At 45.8% G+C, this 26,466-nt stretch overlaps 1 long non-coding RNA gene across 6 annotated transcripts in view; it reads right to left on the bottom strand.

The window, feature by feature from the left end:
• Positions 1-3,345: 3,345 nt before the first annotated feature.
• The window catches only part of LOC144577264 (uncharacterized), an 81,161-nt gene continuing 58,040 nt past the window's right edge, over positions 3,346-26,466 (bottom strand). For 3 of the 6 annotated variants that reach the window (XR_013520674.1, XR_013520668.1, XR_013520671.1), the window contains 3 exons: positions 26,186-26,413; positions 17,660-17,934; positions 3,346-10,445 (listed from right to left, as the gene is read on the bottom strand). This is a non-coding gene — a long non-coding RNA (uncharacterized LOC144577264). The remainder of the gene's footprint in view (positions 10,446-17,659; positions 17,935-26,185; positions 26,414-26,466) is intronic. The other 3 variants (XR_013520672.1, XR_013520669.1, XR_013520673.1) reach the window with 3 other exon arrangements.

Below are 26,466 nucleotides of genomic sequence, written 5' to 3'. Positions count from 1 at the left end.
GCCAAAATCATTGTAGCTTCCACCACCTCCAAAATTGCCTCCACTACCACCGCCAAAGCCGCCTCCGCCTCCGTTGTTATAGCTGTCATAGCTGCCACTCCCGCCATAGCCACTGCCCTGGTTTCCATAACCCTGTCCACCACTTCCACAGCCTCTGCTTCCTCCAGAGTAACCAGGGCCGCCTCCTCCATAACCACCATCATTACCAAATCCATTATAGCCATCCCCACTGCCACCATATCCACCACCACCATGGCTGCCACCAAAGCCACCACGACCACTGAAATTTCCTCCACGACCAAAGTTGTCATTCCCACCGAAACCACCTCCACGACCACCACAAAAGTTTCCAGAACCACTTCGACCTCTTTGGCTGGATGAAGCACTGGCCATCTCTTGCTTTGACAGGGCTTTCCTAACTTCACAGTTGTGGCCATTCACAGTATGGTCTTTCTGAATGACAGTCTTATCCACGGAGTCATGGTCGTCAAAGGTTACAAAGGCAAAGCCCCTTTTCTTGCCACTGCCTCTGTCCGTCATGATTTCAATCACTTCAATTTTTCCATACTGTTCAAAATAATCTCTTAGGTGATGTTCTTCAGTGTCTTCTTTAATGCCACCAACGAATATTTTTTTCACAGTTAAGTGGGCACCTGGTCTTTGAGAATCTTCTCTTGAGACAGCTCTTTGGTTCCACAACTCTTCCATCCACTTTGTGTGGCCTTGCATTCATGGCTGCATCCACCTCCTCCACAGGTGCATACGTGACGAACCCAAAGCCCCTGGAGCACTTGGTGTTTGGATCTCTCATGACCACACAGTCTGTGAGCGTTCCCCATTGCTCAAAATGGCTCCTGAGGCTCTCATCGGTTGTTTCAAAGCTCAACCCTCCAATGAAGAGCTTCCTCAGCTGTTCCGGCTCTTTAGGAGACTCTGACTTAGACATGATCGTAGGGAGAAGAGAGACTTTAACGATGCTGCTTCGGCAGCGTCCACAGGCAGAAAGGAGGCTGGTGTTTTATTTTAAGAAATTGCCCCAGCCATCCCAACCCTCAGTACCCACCACACTGATCAGGCAGCAGCCATCATCAAGGCAAGGACCTCCACCAGCAAAAAGATCATGAATTCCTGAAAACTCAAATGATCATCAGCCTTTTTAGCAATAAAGCATTTTTAGTGAAGGTATGTATGTACATTTTTTTGACATAATGCTATTACTTAATACACTACATATAGTGTGAGCACAACTTTTGTATGTACCAGAAAACCAAAAAAATGTGTGTAACTCATCTGTTATAATATTTGTTTATTGCAGTGATCTGGAGCCAAGGCCAAAGTGTATGCCTGAAATGTGTAAGTACCAGTAGAAACTAGTTGTGCAGGCTTGCTATTTTTTCAATTTTTATATTTAAATTAATGATAATATGCTAAGTATCCAGTCTATAAACTTCAGTATTCCTTAGAAATCCAGAGGAAACTTTTTTGAGTTTTGTTTTGTTTTGAGATGGAGTCTCGCTCTGTCACCCAGGCTGGAGTGCAGTGGTGCAATATCGGCTCACCACAACCTCTGCCTCCTGGGTTCAAGTAATTCCTCCACCTCAGCTTCCTGAGCAGCTGGGACTAAAGGCACTGACCACCATGCCTGGCTCATTTTTTTGTGTATTTTAGTAGAGATGGGGTTTCATAATATTGGGCAGGATGGTCTTGATCTCCTGACCTCATGATCCACCCGCCTCAGCTTCCCAAAGTTCTGGAATTACAGGCATGAGCCACCATGCCCAGCCCAGAGGAGACTTTTAAATGCTGTTTTGTAGATGAAATGAAAGAGAAAGAAGGGCTTCATGGTAAAGATGACATTATGAATATATCAAGGAGCTGAATGGTCCTCTGTCCACAAACAGACAATAACCCACACAGCATCACTACCGTGGCTCACGCACTGGCTCTGCACTGACCATATGAAGCAGAGAGCCTCCTCCAGACACCCCACATACCTTGAGGAGCTAATGTTTCTTCCCAACATGGAAAATTTGGAAGAGGCATATTCTTCACAGCTGTTACTTCTCATTTTGAAAGAACGTGCCTGCCCTTATTCCCAGGCAAGGTGTGAGGAGGTCTTTGGGTTCCAGCTGTTGCCAGCAGAGATGGTGAAAATCAGTAACAGGGCGGTGGACACTCAGAAAAATGTGGCTCACAGCTCTGGTTTGCAAATTCAGTCTTTCAAGAAATCCTGCCGTGTCCTAAATGCCCAAATCCCTTGCCTCCCATGATCCTTCTCTGCAAAGGACCTTCTCCTGGATGCTGCCCCTCCCTCCCCAGCCCCTCCAGCCCCGCCCCCCATCCTCTTAGGCCACAGCAGCCAGTAAAACATGTTTTTATTCCATGATCTGTACTCCAAGGAATCCATAATCATAGTTTCAAATGTATTTACTGAAAATACTAACATTATCTGGAATAAATAAATAATAAATATTATATGCTTAGACAGTTTCATTCCTAAGTAAACCCCACTAAGCCGATTTTACTCCATATTCAGTGTTCTAGAAAGCACATATCGTTTCTAAATTTTTCAGCATTCTTTCTTTAATTGTACTTTACTAAAATTGTTTGCATTGGAGTAAACTCTCTTTTTTCTGGATTCTGTAGTAAAAATGTGATTTATCAGCTTTTGTACCTAAGTTTTAGCAAGCTTCCTTCTCCTGCTGTGAATGTTCCATTGTGTTTTATTTCTGAGTCCAACTTTTCTAGGTCAGCTTTGTCCAGATGTAAATTTTGGCAAGAATACTCTGTTCGCCCATCAAACTTTAGTTATTTGTAAAATTTACAAAGTACAATTTATACTACTGTGATTTTAGTCAGTTTTAGGGTTGGTTATTTCTATCAAGTCTAATGTTTCCCTTTTACAAGTCTTTAGCGTTTCTAATTAGATGTGTGTATTTTTTTAATCTATAACATATTGCTGTGTGGTTTTAGCCACTCTGAGTTTTGTTTTGTTTTGTTTTGTTTGAGATGTCACCCAGGCTGGAGTGCATCGGCGCGATTTTGACCATCTGCATTTGCATGTTCTCTCATTTATAAAATGGGAATGATCATAATAATAGTGCCCCTTTTATAGGGTACCGTGAGGATTAAGTGGGCTAAGACCTGGAAGCACTTAGCTCTGTGCCTAGCACAGAGTATGTACCTAATAAATCATTGAAGTTCAAATTCCTGGCACGAAAGGCCATTCATGACTGCCCTCCCCCCCCCACCCCCCACACCTCTCTACACTCATCTCCCTTCAGGCTGTGTCTGCCTTCACGTAGACGACTCCCCCACCTAGAATCCCCTCCCACTCTCCTCCATCTCCCATCCGGCCTCAGGCTTCACTCTAGTTAATGATGCCTGTTTCTCCTCTAAAATGCAACTCACTTTCATTCCATAGACAGTGCCTTCCTGGGCTTCCTCTCCCTGCCTAAGTTGCCACTCTGCCCCTTCCCTACCCCATCTTGAGGGCTTTTGCAGTGTCTTTTTCAATGTCTACAGTCTAATCAGTGACCAACAGAGTCAGCTGAATAACTGAGCATGCTCAAACGTCCCTTCTCTACCGAAACGTCTTCGTGTCCCACCAACGCCCCTGCCTTCTTCTCTTCTTCCTTCCCAGTCATTTCCTGAGTATTGTCCCCATCACTCCCAAGTAAAACACTTTGTTCTACACCCTCAGACTGTTACTATGTCCCAAAGGACAGTGGAAGGAAAAAACACCCACTGAAACCTGCAAATCCATGGGAAAAAAAAAAAAACAAAAAACAAAAAACAAGGAAATGTTCACACTCAACAATTGCCCTGTTTAAAATCCTTTTGTGGTGTCTTACCCTTGTTATGAGATCTCAAAGCCTCACTGTGGCTGTACGAATCCTCCGTGCCCTGGTCTCTGCCCATCCCTCCAGGCTTATTTCATGTCCCTTGACCCCTTGCTCCCAGCAATCTGGCCACATAAGGCTTCTCCAGTCCTCAGATACATGAAGCTCCCTCCTACCTATGGGTGTTTGCCCACATTTTCCCTGCTTATTGAAACCCTTCCTTGTCTCCACACTTCTATTGGCTAAATGATGCTTACTCTTAAACATGACTCAGGCGGCTGAGTGTGGTGGCTCACACCTGTAATTCCCAGCACTTTGGGAGGCTGAGGCAGGAGGATCACCTGAGGTCAGGAGTTTGAGACCAGCCTGGCTAGCATGGTGAAACGCTGTTTCTACTAAAAGTGCAAAAAATTAGCCAGGCATGGTGGTGGGTGCCTGTAATCCCAATTACTTGGGAGGCAGAGGCAGGAGAATGGCTGAAACCTGGGAGGTGAAGGTTGCAGTGAGCCGAGATTGTGCCATTGCCCTCCAGCTTGGGCAGCAAGAGTGCAGTCTCAAAAAAACCAAAATGGTCCAGGCTAGGTCAGGCAACTCTTACACAAGCTCACTGACAGTGCCAGATCGGCAGTTATTGAAACTGCAGCCTTGATGCTTTATGACATCGGGGCAGGGGAAGTGCTTGTCTGTCTCTTTGATTAAACTGCAAGAGCACGGGGATAGAATTTGTCTTACTCTTTGTCATATCTGTAGCACTTAACGCATGGAAGGAGCTCCACACATTTTGCTGGATAAGAGAGCTGGTCTGATGAGTGTGAACTTATCTGGAAGGGCTTCTATGGAAGAGTGGGTTGTCACTTCCCTCACAAGGGTGACCCCAAGATAGCCACTGGAGATGACAGAGGTAAAGATGACAGAGGTGGGGATGGTGAACCACGCACAGTCAGTGCTCCAACAGGAGGAGCAAATGAAAAGTGGAGCTGGAGAGTCCCCTGGGGGTGAGCAAGGCCATGAGGCTGGGAGGGAGGCCTGTGCAGGTCACGGGGGTTCCAGGATGGCAGGACCAGGGAGCACCTGAAAGGCCCGTATTTGCATATCCAACAAAGACAGAGTCTGGAGGGAAATAACTGCTTAGGGGCTCCCAGCACTGTTTTCTTTTTGAGACTCTGTCACCCAGGTTGGAGTGCAGTGGCATGATCTCAGCTCACTGTAACCTCCACCTCCCAGGTTTCAGCTATTCTCCTGCCTCAGCCTTCCAGGTAGCTGGGATTATAGGCACCCACCATTACACCTGGCTAATTTTTGTATTTTTAGTAGAGATGGGGTTTCATCATGTTGGCCAGGCTGGTCTTGAACATGCGATCTCCGGTGATCCACCCACCTCTGCCTCCCAAAGTGCTGGGATTGCAGACATAAGCCATCATGTCTGGCCACTTTTTAAATATCTCTATGCTTCCCACAAATACTGCCTTCAAGGGGCTTGTAATCTACCCATAGAGACCTTTGTAAGCCTGTTCCTAAAGCAGACACACCAGAAACCCTCATCTAGAACTTGGCAGACAGTAGCTCCTGAACACCTCCTGAGCCAGTGACGGAGAGGCTCACTCAGAGAGAACTTTGCCCAGGGCCACCCATCGGGCTTGGTGGGTTCCACAGTGCAAGGCTCCAGGGAGGCCCTGCACACACTGCAATGTCAAAGTCAATGGCACAGCCCAGAGGCTTCCATCCCATCAAAGCAAAAGCAAAAGTAAAGTTTCCTCCATTCCACCAGGAAAAAGACCAGGAACTTGACTAGTAAACAAAGTCAACCCAAAAACTGAGGTTTGTGGGGGATTCAGGTAGTATAATTAAGAGGAAAAAAATACTAGAGCTCCATTAGCTTCATATAGAGTAAGTGTTCAACAGAAAACATCCATTTTTAGAAACTACATCTATTAAGGGAAAGAATAACTTTCACAGTCTTTGAAACATAAGAAAGCTTAAGGGCATGGGGAGAGGTCCCCAGGTAGTTTTCTTGCTCTGAGTGAAAGGCAGGACCACACACAGTGGCTCACACCTGTAATCCCAACACTTTGGGAAGCCGAAGCAGGTGAATCACCTGAGCTCAGGAGTTCGAGACCACCTGACCAACATGGTGAAACCCCATCTCTACTAAAAATGCAAAAATTAGCCGGGTGTGGTGGCAGACACCTGCAGTCCCAGCTACTCGGGAAGCTGAGGCAGGAGAATTGCTTGAAGCAGGAAGGTGGAGGTTGCAGTGAGCTGAGATCAGGCCATTGCACTCCAGCCTGGGCAACGGAGCAAGACTGTCTCAAAAAAAGAAAACAAAAAAGAAAGAAAGAAAGATAGAAAAGGAAGGAAGGAAGAAGGGAAGGAAGGAAGGAAGGAAGGAGAACAAATGAGAGAGAGAAAAGAGAGAAGAAAGAAGGAAGGAAGGAATGAAGGAGGAAAGGGGGAGGGAAAAAGAGAAAGACAAAAGAAGGAAGGGAGGGAGGAAGGGAGGGAGGCATCTGAAGCTTAGGAATGTGGGCTCAGATAAATGCTTTCACAGGTTTGGTGGTTAGAAGCTGAAGGTGTTTACAACTTAGGGCTTCCAAGCTATTGATACGGAAGTGGTGAGGCCACAGGTTTAAGAAGTGTGATGGTTCTGAAATAACAAAATATAATGATTTTAAAAAATAAAAAGAAACTGATGAAAGAAATAGGACAGCTGGGCAGTAATCAGGGTTGCTATACACATTAAATGAGACACTGTGTGGAAAGAGCATGGCACTTTGTAAACACTCATTTCCTTCTCCCTCCTACCGCCACCTTAAATGGAAGAAGTTGTCTCACTGATATTTGTATCATCTATATTTGCACATGCTTCATATTTCTTTTTTGTTGAACTGGTTCTAAATCTTCACACATATAGGTGAGATACATTTTTAGAGTTGGACTGAATCACTTCCTTTCTGCAGAACTTTGCTGTTATTGACAGAGAGGTTGCTGGTACAGCAAGAAAAATGGTAGCTCTTGCTACTGGACTAACTCAACTTCAGAGAACCTGAATCCTCCAGCCAGGAAAAGGTGTGGTGAACTTTGCATGTCATTCTGTCTGTCTCCAAGTCTTGATATCCTTACCTATTAAACCGGAATATGACACTCACCAAACCTACAAAACAATCACCAACGTGACCAACAGAGCTTTGTAAATAGCGTAGCATACAATCTCAAAGGCTGCACAAATTGATGAAACGCTTTGGGGAAGTAATTTTTCACAGTATCAAGAACCATAAAAATGGTCACACCTATTTACCTCAGCAGCTCATTTCCAGAAATATATTCTACCCTTTTTCTATCAGTCCACCCAACATATTCCCACGGATGGCACATTTCTAGACTTTGGACTAACGCCTATATAAGCTAGGATGCTAATCACATGCAGTCCCTGTTTTGTTGACAGTCAACAAGATACAGCCCAGTGAAGGAAGTTATTCTAGGAATCATCTGAATTAAGTAAATAATTCACAAAATACAGTATTTCACTTATTAATAAAGTGGTTGCAAGCTCCACAGCCCACCAAGACAAGCAGTGAAGACTTGGCATTAAAGTTGAGAACTGCCATCCTTACAAAATAACTCAGAGGAATGAAGAATTGCATATACCTCTGAATTAGGCTGATAGGCAGTGATAGTCACAATGTCAGCTTTTTCCTATCCATTCTTTCACTGCCTCCTCATGAAAATCCTGTGAGGTAGACAGAAGGGATTTACACCTTCCGTTTTCCAGGTAGAACCATAAATTTATGTTCACCTGAAATAAGTTGACAGCCAACAGGCATGATGGATAGAGCACTGTTATATTTTTCTTTATTTCTTCTAAAAAAAATGGGATACTTGTGTGGAACAGGCATGTTTGTTGCATAGGTATACATGTGCCATGGCAGTTTCCTGCACCTGTTGGCCTGTCCCCTAAGTTCCGTCCCCCAACCCCCAACAGGCCCTGGTGTGTGCTGTTCCCCTTTGTCCATATGTTCTGTGTTCAACTCCCACTTATGAGTAAGACCATGTGGGGTGTGGTTTTCTGTTCCTGTATTAGTTTGCTGAGGATGATGGTTTCCAGCTTTATCCATGTCACCACAAAGGACATGACCTCATTCCTTTATATGGCTGCATAATATTCCATGGTGTATATGTACCACATGTTCTTTATCCAGCCTATTATTAATGGGCATTCGGGTTGGTTCCAAGTCTTTGCTATTGTAAATAGCGCTGCAATAAATATATGTATGCATGCATCTTTATAGTAGAATGATTTATATTCCTTTGGGTGTATACTCAGTAATGGGACTGCTGGGTCAAATGGTATTTCTGGTTATAGATCCTTAAGGAATCGCCATACTGTCTTCCACAATGGTTGAACTAATTTACATTCCCGCCAACAGTGTAAAAGTGTCCCTATTGTTCCACAGCCTCTCCAGCATCTATTGTTTCTTGACTTTTTAATCATTGCCATTCTGACGGGTGTGAGACGGTATCTCACTGTAGTTTTGATTTGCATTTCTCTAATGCAAATTAGATGATGTTGAGCTTTTTTTCATATGTTTGTTGGCTGCATAACTGTCTTCTTTTGAGAAGTGTCTGTTCATACCCTTTGCCCACTTTTTGATGGGGTTGTTTTCTTCTTGTAAACATGTTTTAAGTTACTTGTAAATTCTGGATATTTGACATTTGTTAGATAGGTAGATTGCAAAATTTTTCTCCCATTCTGTAGGCTGCCTATTCACTCTGATGGTAGTTTATTTTGCTGTGCAGGAGCTGATAGGGCACTCTCTGAGGGGTTTTGTGGCCTGAACCACTGACATCATGTGGCTGTGAATCTGTGAGCACATACTTCAATCCCCTGCGTCTTCTTTTACTCAAACTGCTTCCAGAGCTGCTGAGTGGTTCAAATTGGCTCCCTGATGTGAATGCACCCTGAGATGTAAACACGTACAAAGGTGACAGGTCTTCCGGCTTGCTGGCTCTGCTCCTGAGCCACAGCCAATGATAATACTTCAGGCCCAAAAACTGGCCTTCCCTTTACCCACCCCTGTTAGCAACCCTCCAGGGGTCCTACTCAGTCTGCACATTGGCACACCCAAGGCAAGGATAAAGCGTGGTGGTAACAAGCAAAATAAATATTTGTTAGAAATCAAAACACCATTTCTTCAATGGCACAAAAATGTTCTTACTCTTTATATGATTTCTTTCTTGAACACAGAGTTTCACACACACACAACACTAATAACAAGTCATTAAATCTGAATTTACAAGGATCCAGCACATTCAAGGGGAATGGGGACAATTCTGTGTGAGGAAGCAAGATCACAGTAAAAAGTATGTAAATCAATGCAGAAGTCAAGTACAGTTTACAGGCCCAGATGATGGCCCATCTACCCGGGCCCTGCCCAGAGCAAAAGGACACAGGTCACCAGGCCTTGAGGAAGGAAAGGAATGTCAGTAACACTGGGCTGTCTCAGGCAGGAGCCTTCTAGGAGCTGAATGACTTCACAGTACAACCTCTCTCCCATGTCCCCAGAAGGAAGGCTAAGCACCCTGAATTCCAAACAGATATATCACATAATGTCTAGAATAAGGAAATTTTCCTGAGGAAATGTTTAGCTAACAGGGCATTTGCAGCCAAAGGCACTATCTGAGCCTGGGAGATCCCATCCCTGAAAAATGTCTTCCCCTGAGATTAATAAAATGTCAATCACGAAGTTTTTCAGATGTCCTGATGGACCCATGGTTCAATGGGTATATCTGTGGGTGTGTGTGGGGTGAGGGGTATGGGTGTGTATGCATGGGTGTGTTTGGGGGTGTGTGGGTGTATGGGTATGCATGCATGGGTGTGTTTGGAAAGTGTGTGGGGGGGTGGGTGTATGGGTGTTAATGCCTGGGTGTGTTTAGGGGCACAGGGGTGTATGGGTGTGGGTGGCTGTATGGGTGTGGGCATGTGTGGGGATGGGTGGAAGTGGGGTGATGGTTGTGTGTGTTTGGGTGTGCAGTGTGTGTGGTTTTGTGCACCCCTGTGGACACACTGGAATTTTCAACCAGTCATGGGGAGTATAGGGACAATGTGGACTGCCAAATGAGACATCTGAGAAAATAGTCCTGCCTCCCAGCATATGCCAACCACAAAGGACTCAATATTATGGAATAATGGTGCTTTTTAAAAATAAATAAACAATGGCTCAGAGAGGCATCTGTGGTCTGAGAATCAGGACACTCCAGCTTCCACAGTGCTGACAGGACTTCCTGCCCGACTCTGCACAGGTACACGTTCCTCTTGGAGTGTGAGTCTCCGGGAGTGAAGTGAAGGAAGTGGTCCTTCTGACGCTGATGCTTCTTGACTCATTGCTTCCTTTTGCCTTGGTGAAACTTCCTAGGCTCAGAACTTTCGGATGAAAGCCTTTTGGGGTGGACACTGTTGGGAAGAGTCTCCAGTATAGAAAATGGTCTTGTGGCTGGGCACGTGGCTCACACCTGTAATCCCAGAACTTTGGGAGGCTGAAGTGGATGGATTACCTGAGGTCAGGAGTTCAGGACAAGTCTAGCCAACCTGGTGAAACCCCGTCTCTGCTAAAAAATACAAAAATTAGCCAGGCATGGTGGCAGGCACCTGTAATCCCAGCTACTCGGGGGGCTTAGACAGGAGAATTGCTTGAATCTGGGAGGTGGAGGTTACAGTGAGCTGAGAATGCGCCACTGCACTCCAGCCTGGGTGACAAGAGTGAAACTCCATCAAAAAAAAAGGGAGGGAGAAAGAAGAAAGAGGGAAGGAAGGAAAGAAGGAAGGAGGGAGGGAGGGAGGGAGGGAAGGAGGGAGGGAGGGAAGAGAGAAAAGAAAAGGGTCTTGCCAACAAATTCTATCTAGACCCACGGAGAGCAATGCTCCATAATGTGAGATGACAACGATCCCTGTGGCTCTCCATTTCTCACTTGGACAAAAGCTGGAAGGTTAGGCAAATAGAAATCAGTCATTGGCTTTACCCATTCATATCTAAGTCAAAGCAATTCTGGATATGGCTTTATCCATAACAGATAACCTTATCCATTAGTGGGTATGGCTTTATCCATTAACATCTGAGTAAAGCAGTTCTGGAATTCCTAGCTCTGTGGTATAGAACCTTGCACCATGGATCCAAACCACTTCCTTTCAAACAAGAGGTCTGTTCAGGCTTAACACACTTAGCTGACTCCACATGTGGAATGCTGATTGGTAGACCCTCCAGGCTAAGGGACCTTAAACTTCATCCAATTACCACTTTCAACAACATGCCTCATAAGTGCTCAACCAGCTTTCGCTTAAACATCTCCAACATCTGGACCAGTTGCTGGGTTGAGCCGAAGTCTTCCTCAGTTGACTAGTTCTGCCCATTCTAGAATGCATCTACTCCTTCTGCCCCAGGACAGGCCCCCTCCAATCTTCTCTTCTCCAGGGGCCCATGCCCAGCCCTGTTCCCCCTCAGAGCCTGGTCTGACCACTGAGGCTAAGAGTACACAGTTCCTCCCTAGGTCAGCTAGGAGGGCAGGGGCTGCTGGGGTTGTGATGCCTCTCACACCCCAGACCACCTCTCCCCAACTGGCCCCATCAGGGGCACAAAGGCTGTCTCCATCTGCTCAACCAGTTTGGCACACGGAGTGGCCCAGAGCAGAGAAACTGGTCCCAAGTGCACTGCCAGGCCTGGCCTCCTCAATCTGCCTCAAACCAGATTAACTAATCAATTGCCATGTCATCCAAAGGTCAAATTTCTATTTCTGCCATTTAAGATTAAAACTTATGTTACTATTTTTGTAATTTTTACATGAATCCTTTTACCAGATAATGGGGTCAGAGGAGATTTTCTAATGGTTTAGGCCCTAGTTACCCAGAAAATCCTTCAGTCTCCACTTCCCCTCTGCCCCCAGACTGACTCTGTGTCATTTCCAAGGGAGGACATCAGAGGATGAGGACCTAAAAATAAGCCCAAAGTCTTGGCAAATGTTTCTCTCTCACAAGCTTCCCCTTCAGCTTCAAAATTCGCAGTTAAAAAAAAAAAAAACTGCATTCCAAAGCAGTTTAGGCATTTTGTTAAATTCCCCCACTGAGATGCACTGAGGTATGCTGACTGCTGAGCTCTAATATGGTAGAAACAGAGCAGCTGCTATTTCTACTTCTGTGGAAGCCAGGATCCCAGTGCAGAGGTATGCGCTGCTGCAAGGCTGGGACAAGGAAAAGAGCCAGGCCCTTTCACCCAGATCATGGTGGCCCAGCAGGACCTGCCCCGCGTGTCTCTTGTAGACTTTTTTGTGTGTAAAGAAAAGCTTTTTGTCTTGCTCTGCCAACCCTAAGGCCAAATATATAACACTTACATCCAGCCCCAAAGCCCCTAATCTGTCTCCACTTTCAAAATCCATACTTCATTATAGTAATGTTCATTCTTAACTGAAATGTCTTTTCCATGCTGAAAATAAAAACCCTGTGTTAATTACACTACTAAAAACATCTCTCCCTTTGAGACAGTTTGATCCCTGGGGTTTCAGGGGATGCTCACTCCAAGGATGGTTTCCTTTTCCCTGAAGAGTTCCTGAAGGTCATTTCCAAAGCTCACTCCCCTCCTCTCCCAGGATATCTGGCTTACCTCTGTCCCTCGAACATTCTGGGATGGGATCAAGGGTCTCCCACAAATTCAGGCAACCCCATGAAATGGTAGAATGTGTGGACTGGGGCCAGGGCTGACAAGGGGAAGCTGGCAGGAGGAAAGCCCGCTCCTCGAGGCCCATTCCCTGCCACCTACCTCTCCCAGCCAAGCTGACCTGCAATTGGTAAAACCAGAGGCTTCACCCAGGACTTTAGGGGTGTCCAAGGCACTCCAGACTGTGGCTGGCTGTGGGTTTACACAAGCTCTTTGCCAAATAACAAAATATAGGATGTTTCCCACTCAGACAAACTGCCAACTGCCCCTCAGTCCAGACACTCACTCAGCATGAGGGTGTGTTCTGCGTCTAGGCCAGCAGAGCCAGGCTCCACCAATCCTCAAAGCCCTCAGCACAGTCCATGACTGCGCCTGCAGCACCAGACAGCCCACGTGCACACCAGCTCTGGGTTACGCTTCTACACCCATGTTTCTGGGAATTCCTCTATTTCTTCAAATGCATCGAGAGTGGTTTTGCTATTGTTCCTGGAAGACTCTTGGATTTTGTTGAAATCTGCTTTTGAAAAAAGATATATTTTAGAGGCCAGATGTGGTGGCTCATGCCTGTAATCCCAGCACTTTGTGAGACCAAGGTGGGCAGATCACCTGAGGTCAAGAGTTCAAGACCAGCCTGAACATGGTGAAGCCTCATCTCTACTAAAATACAAAGAAAAATTAGCTAGAGGTGGTGGCGCACACCTGTAGCCCAGCTACTCAAGGAGGCTGAGGCAGGAGGATCCCTTGAACCCAGGGGGTGGAGGTTGCAGTGAGCCAAGACTGCACCACTGCACTTCAGCCAGGGTGAACAGACAGACTCCATCTTAAAAAACAACACCATATGTGTGTGTGTGTATATATATATAAAACATATATATATGTTTTAGAAATACATCACTCTGCCTGATGTGTTTCTACAGCTTAAGGCTATACCATTTAAAAGTTGTTCTAAAACTCAGGTTCTAAAAGTGAGAGCTGGAAGAGACCTAAGAAGCACTTCCATTCAACCCTCCCATTTGACAGATGGGGAAATCAGGCACCTTAGACTTGATGTGCCTCAGGTCACATGGTCTCAGACAGGAGCAGACACCATGTCACCTCACAGCAACACCTCACAGTATGTGTTCACCTCTCAGGCCCCGGGTCTTCATTAAGGAAGGAGACGTGTGTTTTCCATTCAGTCCACTTCACCTCATTGATCCTGCAAGTGTGGCCATCACTCTTACTATTTCACCATTGCCTTACTGGATGCAAACAAACAGCCCTGCACTTGGGGCATCCCGGTGTCTACACAGCTCCCCTTCTGTCTGTCCTAGAGATCAGAAGCACCCCTGCCCTGAGCGGTCACACCAGCATTGTTAGAGTTTCAACTCTATCCCCATCTCCATTTCCCCGGGCCTCAAAGACACAGTTCTCCTTCCATCGTATGGAACTCGAAATCCCGCAAGTTGCTTGGACAGGTGTAAAGGGTACAACTTCAGACTGTGCAGCTGTACCTGACGGGTGACAGCCCATGAGGAAGTGGGGACAGACAGAGGGAGGGCCCAGGCCATGAGGGTGTGAAGATTAAACTCCGAGTGTCACAAGGGTTGAGGAGGACCCTAGGAGCATGTGATTAGGGCCCATGACCAATGAGAGAGGGTGGCATCTGAGGTGTTAGAACGGAACGGCGGGCACTGATTTGACCTAAATTCACATTCAGAGAACATTTCTAGAGCGAGAGTGACAACATCAGAAATACTTGTTAGGGTAACGACTTCATTCAGAAATGCTGATGTCCAGGGGCTGGGATTTCAGCAGAGAAGTGGGTTAAGGTTTGGTCATACTCAAAAAAGGTGGCCTGTAGGCTTGGGAAGCTGGGTCAGGGAAGGAGGATGTGGGCTTATCAGAAAAGGTGGTCATGGGGCTGGGTGCGGTGGCTCACACCTGTAATCCCAGCACTTTGGGAGTCTGAGGGGGTGGATCACTTGAGGCCAGAAGTTCTAGACAAGCCTGGCCAACATGATGAAACCCCCATCTCTACTAAAAATACAAAAATTAGCCAGGCATGGTGGCATGTGCCTGTAATCCCAGCCACTTGGGCAGCTGAGGCAGGAGAAACGCTTGAACCTGGTAGACTGCAGTGAGCAGAGGTCACGCCACTGTACTCCAGCCTGGGAGATAGAGTGAAACTTAGTGTAAAAGAAAAATAAAGAAAAGGTGGTCATGAGATATGTAAAGACTTTTTTTAAAAATCAAAAAAGATCTGTCAAAGCAGCCTTGTCACCTTCCGTCTGCCAGGGGCAAACGTGCCTCACGTCCTCCAGGATCACAGGAACTCACACAGGGTACACAGCAGGAAAAGGACTGCCAAGTGGGCAGATCTCCCCTACACCAGAAAGTGAACGAACAGAGACCCTGGTGGCACCTCCAGAAAAGCAGAGAGGGGACCCACTGCTGCCAGTCTCCTTCCCTTCCCTTATGGAACTCGGGAACCTACATCCCAGGCCCTGCAGCCCCATAAACAAATTCCTTCCTCCAAGAGGCCCTGGGACAGAAGGTAGCTGTGGTTATGGTGAGTGAGCTGACCTGCCCCTCTCTACCCACCCCAAAGCCCACCACCCCAGGGCCCTCTGTTACAGAAAACACAGTTGGAAATCTTCCTCAGCCACTTTACACATCTCCCCCATCTGGAATCTGCTCCTCAGCCATTCTGGTAACATTTTCTCAAACTCCAAGATGGTCCTGGCTGTCTGGGGACATAAGCAAGCCTACAGAGTATGCAGGCACACTCACAACTGCTCACAAGAGCACACACACAGCCAGGGCACACACACACACAACCACACACAAAAGCACACATGCCACCAGGGTGCACACTTCACCCTTGCCCCATGCTTGATGCATAGATCCGAAGGGTTTGGCTGATCTACAGATTCAAAGACAAAAAAGCAGGCCAGCCATGGTAGTTCACACCCATAATCCCAGCACTTTGGGAGGCTGAGGCGGGCAGATCACCTGAGGTCAGGAGTTAGAGACCAGCCTGGCCAGCATGGCAAAACCCTGTCTCTACTAAAAACACAAAAATTAGCCAGGCATGGTGTTGGGCACCTGTAATTCCAACTACTTGGGAGGCTGAGGCAGGAAAATCACTTGAACCCTGTGAGGCAGGGGCAGAGGTTGCAGTGAGCTGAGGTTGTGCCATTGCACTACAGCCCGGGCACCAGATATAAAATATTTCCAAAAGCAGGAGCTTCCTATCAGAAAGTGCTGGATCCTGGAATCCCACGGAGGGGACGGTTCAAACACCATTAGTCCCACCCTCTTCCAAGCTTGGAATCCCCTCTGCATTGTCCTAGACACTATACTCCTCGTTTTTCCAGTATCTCTTCAACAATATCAACAATCCAATTAAGAGGGCCTTAATAGGCAGGTGAGGTGGCTCACGCCTGTAATCCCAGCACTTTGAGGCAGAGGTGGATGGACGACCTGAGCTCAGGAGTTCAAGACCAGTCTAGGAAACACAGTGAAACCCCATCTCTACCAAAAATACACAAATGAGCCAGGCGTGGTGGCACATGCCTGTAGTCACAGCTACTTGGGAGGCTGAGGTGGGAGAATCGCTTAAGCCTGGGAGGTGGAGATTGCAGTGAGCCGAGATCACACCACTGCACTCCAGCCTGGGTGACAGGGCAAGACCCTGTTTCAAAGAAAAAAAAAGGAGGGCCTTAATAATGAGAAATGGGTTATATGAAAGCTTTTCTCCCTGTAATGCCCCATGTACACTTGCCTCCCGGGACCACAGAAGGGGTCTGCTCCCTCTTCCACAGGCTGCTCTGCAGATATCTGAAGGAACTCTCCCTTTTTCAAACCTAGTTCCAACAACTGTTTCTTTTTTTCTTCCATTTGAGACAGAGTTTTTGCTCTGTCACTCAGGCTGGAGTGCAATGGCACGATCTCGACTCATTGCAACCTCCACCCCTTGGGTTCAAGCAATTCTCCTGCCTCAGACTCTAGGGTAGTTGGGATTACAAGCCCGCACTACCACACCTAGCTAGTTTTTGTATTTTTAGTAGAGATGAGGTTTCACCATGTTGGTCAAGGTGGTCTCAAACTCTTGACCTCAGGTGATCCACCCACCTCAGCCTTCCAAAGTGCTGGTATTACAAGGGTGAGCCATGATACCTGGCCGCCAACAACATTTCTTAAGACGGTCTCCAGTCTTCTCCCAAACCTGGTTACCACCTCTGGACCCATCCTATGTATTGGTTTCCTCAGCACGTAAAAAGTGTTAAGGCCAGGATGAAATAGAGCAGAAGTGTCACCTCCATTGTCCTAGATGCCATATTCCTCTTAATGCAACCTAAGGTCATACTTCAACATTCACACATCACACAGTCAACCCTGAACAGAGCACCCCTATAAGCTTGAGTTTTTCTACACATGCTGTTGCACAGCCACACCTCCTAGACCCAACACTCAAAGAACATAGGCTAAAGCTTCCTCAAACTTGAATAAACACTGCAGAGCTTCTGCAGATTCTCAGGCCCCACCCCAGACCTGAGAACAAACCATAGAAGAGGTTCACTGCTGGATGGATGGATGGATGGATAGAAGATGACTGAATGGATGGATGGATGATTGGATAGATGGATAGATGATTGGATAGATGAATAAATGGATGGATGATTAGATGATGGATGATTGGATGGATGGATGGATAATTGGATGAATGGATGATTGAATGGATGGATGATTGGATGGATGGATGGATGAATGGATGACTAGATGGGTGGATGATGGAATGGATGGATGATTGGATGGATTATTAGATGGGTGGATGGATGGATGGATGATTAGATGGGTGGGTAGGTGGATGGATGATTGGATGGATGGATGGATGATTAGGTGGATAAATGACTGGATGGATGGATGGATGGATGGATGATGACTGAATGGATGGATGATTGAATGGATGGATAGATGATTAGATGGGTGGATGGATGGATGATTGGATGGATGGATGACGAATGGATGGATGGATGAATGAATGGGTGGATGATTACATAGGTGCTGATGGTAGTCAATGACCATGTGCTGAACTGGGGAGGCCCCCACACTGGGGTCTCTGCCTAGACTTACCTGCAGGTGCCAGATGCACTCGCTCTCCTTGGAGACATTCTCCACAGTCTCTCCCATCAAGGCAATGAGCATGTTGAGGAGCAGAACGAAGGTGAGGATGACGTAGGTGATGAGCAGGAACAGAAAGAGAATGGGATACTTGGAGTTCTGCTGGATGTTCAGATCACCCAGGCCTATGGTGAGCTTGAAGAGTTCCAGAACTGCATCGCTGAAGCTGCCATAGGAGCTGCAGTCTTTGTTGTCTTTGGGACACTTCTCGATCAGCGAGGCCAAGGCTAGGGGAACATAACAGGGTGCTCTCCTCAGCTCTCTGCCTGGCAAATTACTCTACAAGCTTGCATGTATTTGCCCACGCAACAAGGCTGCTGCCTCCTTCTCTCTGGCCATTAATCATCTCCAGCTTCAGGTCCTCCCAAAGTCTCATCAGGCTGGTGTATCTGCCCTGGCCTCCTGCAGAAAGTCCTCTGCCTAAGAAAGCCCGGAGTCTTCTCTCCTTCCTCTAACCCCTAGTCTGCTCTTGATCACCTGCAGCTTTGCAGAGCTGCTAATTATAATCCACGTGTGTGTCCCTGGCTTCCCAGCTTGTCATTGAGCTCCTGACTTCCTCAAGTCTGGGTCACCTCCCTCAAAGATGTAAGATTCTGAGTCTCCTCCTAATGCTCTGTTATGAGCTCCCCATGGGTAGGACCAGGTTCACACTTCCCTTCTTTCCGACACACCACAGTAGAGGTTCACTGCTGAATGGATGGATAGATTGATGAATGGATGGATGATTAGATAGGTGGATGATTGGATGGATGGATGATTAGATGGATGGACGGATGATTAGATGGATGGATGGATGGACGATTAGATGGATGGATGAATGAACAGATGGATGATTAGATGGATGAATGGTTAATTATACGAATGGATGGATGGATAGATTAGATGGATGAATGGATGGGTGGACACATGATTAGATGGATGGATGATTAGATGGATGGACGGATGATTAGATGGATGGATGGATGGACGATTAGATGGATGGATGAATGAACAGATGGATGATTAGATGGATGAATGGTTAATTATACGGATGGATGGATGGATAGATTAGATGGATGAATGGATGGGTGGACACATGATTAGATGGATGGATGATTAGATGGATGGATGGATGGATGATCAGATGGATGGATGAATAATTAGATAGATGGATGAATGAATGGATGATTAGATGGAGAGAGGGTTACTTATATGGATGGATAGATGATTAGATGGATGAATGATTAGATGGATGGATGGATGGATGATTAGATGGATGGATGGTTACTTAGATGGATGAATGGATGATTAGATGTATGAGTGGATGGATGGACAGACAAGTAAATTAAATTAGTAAACAGGGGAGGGGACTCAAGATGGTGCTGTGAGAACAACCCAGGTTTGGAGCCCGCGTTGAATTCGCAAACGGTGAGTCAGTGCTGCATTTCCAGACTGATCTTTGTTGCCCACAGAACGGGGAAACTCCCAAGTATAAAAAGACACGGGACGCCAGGCAGTAGGTCTGCCTGGCGAAGCCGGCAGCCGGGGCGGCGGCGGCCGGCCCTACCCAGCAATCCCCACAGGGCGCGCTTGTCCGGGTGCCTTGTTGAACCGGCAACCTGAGACTTGAGAGGGCTGGACTTGAGACTGAACGAGACTTGCACAGTAGCCCAGCCCAGGGGATTGCAGGGACAGATCGTTTGGGATACCCAGTGGGACGAACGAAACCGCGATTTCAAACTATCCCGGGCAGATGGACCGAGACGCTCTGTGGGGGAGGGGCGTCCACCACTACGGAGGCAACCTGCCCTAACTGATATACACGCCCACTGCTAAGGCAGCCAGCCGTTGCCGAGGCAACCCGCCCCAACTGAGATACACGCCCACTGCTGACGCAGCCAGCCGTTGCCGAGGCAACCCGTCCCTACTGAGATACACGCCCACTGCTGACGCAGCCTGCCGTTGCTGAGGCAACACGCTACAACGAAGAGACTCCGCCGCAGGGCGTGGCGGAGACCACAGCAGAGCCGGCAGGAACAGCGCGAATCACACAACAGCAGGGCGGAGCCTCGGCAGCCAAACAGTGGCTAGTCTGCCTTTGAGCTGGGCAGGACACCTGATCGGACATCCAAAAATAAAGCCCAAACCCCTCAACACAGAGCATTTGAGAAAAAAAAAAAAGGGTTGTTTAATGAGCTGTGTTGCAGCAGAATCAAACATAGCAGCCTAACAGCCCTGAATGAACAACAGAGTGCACAGCTCAGCAATTAAACCCCTATAAAGTACAAACTGTCTCCTCAAGCAGCTCCCTGACCCCTCTATATCCAAAAGACTGTCATTAGGCAGGCATCATCCTGGGACAAAGAGAGCAGAAAAAGAAACTGGTAGCATCCCTCGCTGTGCCACGGCTACTAGAGGTGCACCCCAGACAAGCAGGGTCTGGAGCGGACCTCAACAGTCGTACAGCAAAGGGGCTAGACTGGTAGAAGGAAAACCAAGCAACAGAAATACTTCATCATCAACATTCTGGGTGTCCACTCAGAGACCCAAACGAAAAGTCAGCAACTACGCAGACGACCAGCGGACAAATCCACAAAGATGGGAAGAAACCAGCGCAAAAAGGAGGAAAACACCCGAAACCAGAACACATCGCCTCCTAGAAAGGACCAAAACTCCTCACCAGCAAGGGAACAAAGCTGGACGGAGAATGACTGTGACGAAATGATGGAATTAGACTTCAGAAGATGGATAATGAGAAACTTTTGTGAGCTAAAAGATCATGTATTAAATCAATGCAAAGAAACTAAGAACCTTGAAAAAAGATTTGAAAAAAGATTCGAGGAAATGATAACAAGAATGGATACCTTAGAGAGGAATATGAATGAATTAAAGGAGCTGAAAAACACAATACGAGAACTTCGCGAAGCAAACGCAAGTTTCAATAGCCGAATTGACCAAGCAGAAGAAAGAATATCTGAAGTCGAAGACCAACTCAATGAAATAAAACGAGAAACCAAGATCAGAGAAAAAAGCGCAAAAAGGAATGAACAAAGTCTCCAAGAAATGTGGGACTATGTGAAAAGACCTAACCTACGTTTGATAGGTGTACCAGAAGGGGACGAAGAGAATGAATCCCAGCTGGAAAATACTCTTCAGGACATCATCCAGGAAAATTTCCCCCACCTAGCAAGACAAGCCAACACTCAATTGCAGGAAATACAGAGAACACCACAAAGATATTCCACAAGAAGAGCAACCCCAAGGCACATAATCGTCAGATTCAACAGGGTTGAAATAAAGGAGAGAATACTAAGGGCAGCCAGAGAGAAAGGTCGGGTCACCCACAAAGGGAAGCCCATCAGACTCACAGCAGATCTCTCGGCAGAAACACTACAAGCCAGAAGAGAGTGGGGGCCAATATTCAACATTCTTAAAGAAAAGAACTTTCAACCCAGAATTTCATATCCAGCCAAACTGAGCTTCAGAAGTGAAGGAAGAATAAAATCCTTTGCGAACAAGCAAGTACTCAGAGATTTTGTCACCACCAGGCCTGCTTTACAAGAGCTCCTAAAAGAGGCACTACACATAGAAAGAATCAATCAGTACCAGCCATTCCAAAATCACACTGAATGCTAAAGAGCTTCAACATAATGAAGAATCTACAACAACTAACAGGCAAAACAGCCACTTAGAATCAAAATGGCAGTATCAAATTCACACATAACAATATTAACCCTAAATGTAAATGGACTAAATGCACCAATCAAAAGACACAGACTGGCAAATTGGATAAAAAGCCAAAACCCATCAGTGTGCTGTATCCAGGAAACCCATCTCACATGCAAGGATACACAAAGGCTCAAAATAAAGGGATGGAGGAAGATTTACCAAGCTAATGGAAAGCAAAAAAAAGCAGGAGTTGCAATTCTCATCTCTGATAAAATAGACTTTAAAGCAACAAAGATCAAAAGAGACAAAGAAGGACATTACATAATGGTAAAAGGATCGATACAACAAGAAGAGCTAACGATCCTAAACATATATGGACCCAACACAGGAGCACCCAGATACCTAAGGCAAGTTCTTAATGACTTACAGAAGGACTTAGACTCCCACACAATAATAGTGGGAGACTTTAACACTCCACTGTCAATACTAGACAGATCAACCAGACAGAAAATCAACAAGGATACCCAGGGCTTGAACTCAGACCTGGAGCAAGCAAACCTGGTGGACATTTACAGAACTCTCCACCCCAAATCCACAGAATACACATTCTTCTCAGCACCACATCACACCTACTCTAAAATTGACCACATAATTGGAAGTAAAGCACTGCTCAACAAATGCAAAACAACTGAAATCATAACAAACAGCCTCTCAGACCATAGTGCAATCAAGTTAGAACTCAGAATTCAGAAACCGACCCCGAACCGCACAGCTTCATGGAAACTGAACAACTGGCTGTTGAATGTTGACTGGGTAAACAACGAAATGAAGGCAGAAATAAAGAAGTTCTTCGAAACCAATGAGAATGAAGACACAACGTGCCAGAACCTCTGGGACACATTTAAAGCAGTCTCTAGAGGAAAGTATATAGCAATAAGTGCCCATATGAGGAGAATGGAGAGATCCAAAATTGACACCCTATCGTCAAAATTGAAAGAGCTAGAGGAGCAAGATCAAAAAAACTCAAAACCCAGCAGAAGACAAGAAATTACTAAGATCAGAGCTGAGCTGAAGGAGATTGAGACACGAAAAACCCTTCAAAAAATCAATAAATCCAAGAGCTGGTTTTTTGAAAAGATCAACAAAATAGACAGACCACTAGCCAGATTGATTAAAAATAAAAGAGAGAACAACCAAATAGATGCAATAAAAAATGATAAAGGGGAAATCACCACAGATTCCACAGAAATTCAAACCATCATCAGAGAATATTACAAACAACTCTATGCACATAAACTAGTAAACCTGGAAGAAATGGATAAATTCCTGGACTCCTGTGTCCTCCCAAGCCTAAACCAGGAGGAAGCTGAAACTATGAATAGACCAATAACAAGGTCTGAAGTTGAGGCAGCAATTAAGAGCCTACCTCACAAAAAAAGCCCAGGTCCAGATGGGTTCACAGCCGAATTCTACCAGACACACAAGGAGGAGCTGGTACCATTCCTTCTAAAACTATTTCAAACAATCCAAAAAGAGGGAATCCTTCCCAAATCATTTTATGAGACCAACATCATCCTGATACCAAAACCCGGCAGAGACCCAATGAGAAAAGAAAACTTCAGGCCAATATCCATGATGAACATAGATGCAAAAATCTTCAATAAAATATTGGCAAGCCGATTGCAACAGCAAATCAAAAAACTTATTCATCATGATCAAGTAGGATTCATCCCAGGGATGCAAGGCTGGTTCAACATACTCAAGTCTATCAACGTAATTCACCACATAAACAGAACCAAAAACAAAAACCACATGATTATCTCAATTGACGCAGAGAAGGCATTTGACAAAATTCAACAGCCCTTTATGCTAAAAACCCTCAATAAACTCGGTATCGATGGAACGTATCTCAAAGTAATAAAAGCTATTTATGACAAACCAACAGCCAATATCATACTGAATGGGCAAAAACTGGAAGCATTCCCTTTGAAATCTGGTACTAGACAAGGATGCCCTCTCTCACCACTCCTATTCAATATAGTACTGGAAGTTCTAGCCAGAGCAATCAGGCAAGAAAAAGAAATAAAGGGTATTCAAATAGGAAAGGTGGAAGCCAAATTGTCTCTATTTGCAGACGACATGATAGTATACCTAGAAGACCCCATCGCCTCAGCCCAAAAACTCCTGAAACTGATAAACAACTTCAGCAAAGTCTCAGGATATAAAATCAATGTGCAAAAATCACAAGCATTCGTCTACACCAATAACAGACTTAAAGAAAGCCAAATCAAGAGCGAACTGCCATTCGCAATTGCTACAAAAAGAATAAAATGCCTTGGAATACAACTCACAAGGAACGTAAGGGACCTCTTCAAGGAGAACTACAAACCACTGCTCAACGAAATCAGAGAGGACACAAACAGATGGAGAAACATTCCATGTTCATGGTTAGGAAGAATTAATATCGTGAAAATGGCTATACTGCCCAAAGTAATTTACAGAATCAACGCTATCCCCATCAAGCTACCATTGACTTTCTTCACAGAACTGGAAAAAACCACCATGAACTTCATATGGAACCAAAAGAGAGCCCACATAGCCAAGTCAATTCTAAGCAAAAAGAACACAGCGGGGGGCATCACACTACCGGATTTCAAACTATACTACAAGGCTACAGTAATCAAAACAGCATGGTACTGGTACCAAAACAGAGATATAGACCAGTGGAACAAAACAGAGGCACCGGAGGCAACACAACATACATACAACTATACAATCTTTGATAAACCTGACAAAAACAAGCAATGAGGCAAGGATTCCATGTTTAACAAATGGTGTTGGGAAAACTGGGTAGCCATGTGCAGAAAGCAGAAACTGGACCCCTTCCTGACACCTTACACTAAAATTAACTCCAGATGGATTAAAGACTTAAACATAAGACCTGGCACCATAAAAACCCTAGAAGGAAATCTAGGCAAAACTATCCAGGACATAGGAGTAGGCAAGGACTTCATGAACAAAACACCAAGAGCATTGGCAACAAAAGCCAAAATAGACAAATGGGACCTAATGAAACTCCACAGCTTCTGCACGGCAAAAGAAACAGTCACTAGAGTGGATCGGCAACCAACAGAATGGGAAAAAATTTTCGCAGTCTACCCATCTCACAAAGGGCTGATATCCAGAATTTACAAAGAACTCAAGCAGATTTACAGGAAAAAAACAAACAAGCCCATTCAAAAGTGGGCAAAGGATATGAACAGATACTTTACGAAAGAAGACATATATGAGGCCAACAATCATATGAAAAAATGCTCATCGTCACTGGTCATCAGAGAGATGCAAATCAAAACCACATTGAGATACCATCTCACGCCAGTTAGAATGGCGATCATTAAAAAATCTGGAGACAACAGATGCTGGAGAGGATGTGGAGAAAAAGGAACACTTTTACACTGTTGGTGGGAGTGTAAATTAGTTCAACCATTGTGGAAGACAGTGTGGCGATTCCTCAAGGCCTTAGAAATAGAAATTCCATTTGACCCAGCAATCCCATTACTGGGTATATATCCAAAAGACTATAAATCGTTCTACTATAAGGACACATGTACACGAATGTTCATTGCAGCACTGTTTACAATAGCAAAGACCTGGAATCAACCCAAATGCCCATTGATAATAGACTGGATTGGAAAAATGTGGCACATATACACCATGGAATATTATGCAGCAATCAGAAATGATGAGTTCGTGTCGTTTGTAGGGACATGGATGAATCTGGAAAACATCATCCTCAGCAAACTGACACAAGAACAGAAAATGAAACACCGCATATTCTCACTCATAGGTGGGTGATGAAAAATGAGAACACATGGACACAGAAAGGGGAGTACTAAACACTGGGGTCTATTGGGGGGAAAAGGGGAGGGCCAGTGGGAGGGGGAGGTGGGGAGGGATAGCCTGGGGAGAAATGCCAAATGTGGGTGAAGGGGAGAAGAAAAGCAAAGCACACTGCCATGTGTGTACCTACGCAACTGTCTTGCATGCTCTGCTCATGTACCCCAAAACCTATAATCCAATAAAAAAAAAAAAAAAATTTTCCTTGGACTTAGAACATGAGCCGAGTCTTAACTATCAATAACAACAAAGAAGAAAATTCCATGAATTCTCAATAAAAAGTTTAAAACTCAGGTGAAAAAAAAAAAATACAAAAACTAGCCAGGTGTGGTGGCATGTGCCTCTAATCCCAGTACTTGGGAGCTGAGGCAGGAGAAATGCTTAAACTCAGAGGTGGAGGTTGCAGTGAGCTGAAACTGGGCCACTGCACTCCAGCCTGGGCAGCAGAGTGAGACTTCATCTCAAAAAAGTTAATATTAATAATAATAATAAAATTTTTTGGTTTTGTTTTTTGAGATGGAGTCTTGCTCTGTCATCGGGCCAGAGTGCAATGGCTCAATCTCAGCTCACTGCAATCTCTGCCTCCCGGGTTCAAGTGATTCCCCTGCCTCAGCCTCCTAAGTAGCTGGGACTACAGGTGTGCACCACCACACCCGGCTAATTTTTTTGTATTTTAGTAGAGACGGGGTTTCACCATGTTGACCAGGATGGTGTTGATCTCCTGACCTCATGATCTGCCTGCCCTCGCCTCCCAAAGTGCTGGGATTACAGGCATGAACCACCGTGCCCAGCCAATAATTAAGTTTGATAATAGACAGCAGTAGCCTCCCACAGCCAGGCCTGGCCCCATAACCCAGGGGGAGTCACTGTCCACATACTGGAGCTGAGGGCTGTGCCCAAGGTGGGGTGGGGTGGGGCTGGGCCAGTACTCACCACTGCTGGATGTTGGAGTCCATGGGCTTGGAGAACACAGTGGGAGAGGTCTTGGCCACTGTGGGGTTGGGCTGGAATCCCTCTATCCAGGGTGAAAGCCAAGTTGGTTAAAGAACCTGTTTCCTGATGTCGGGGCTCACAGTCCATACTGCAGTCCACACTGCTTTGCTCCCATCTTAGCAAGCTGAGCCTTCTTCCAGATACACTAGCTACAGGAAGAACTGTGCACTGAGGGAACATGGAGGAAGCCTGTGAGGGCCCAGGTGGGCAGAGCCTGTCAG

The sequence above is a fragment of the Callithrix jacchus genome, chromosome 1, assembly GCF_049354715.1.
Source record: "Callithrix jacchus isolate 240 chromosome 1, calJac240_pri, whole genome shotgun sequence".
Lineage (NCBI taxonomy): Eukaryota > Metazoa > Chordata > Mammalia > Primates > Cebidae > Callithrix > Callithrix jacchus.
Note: the sequence above shows the minus strand (reverse complement) of the source record. Positions and strands in the feature narration are given on the sequence as shown.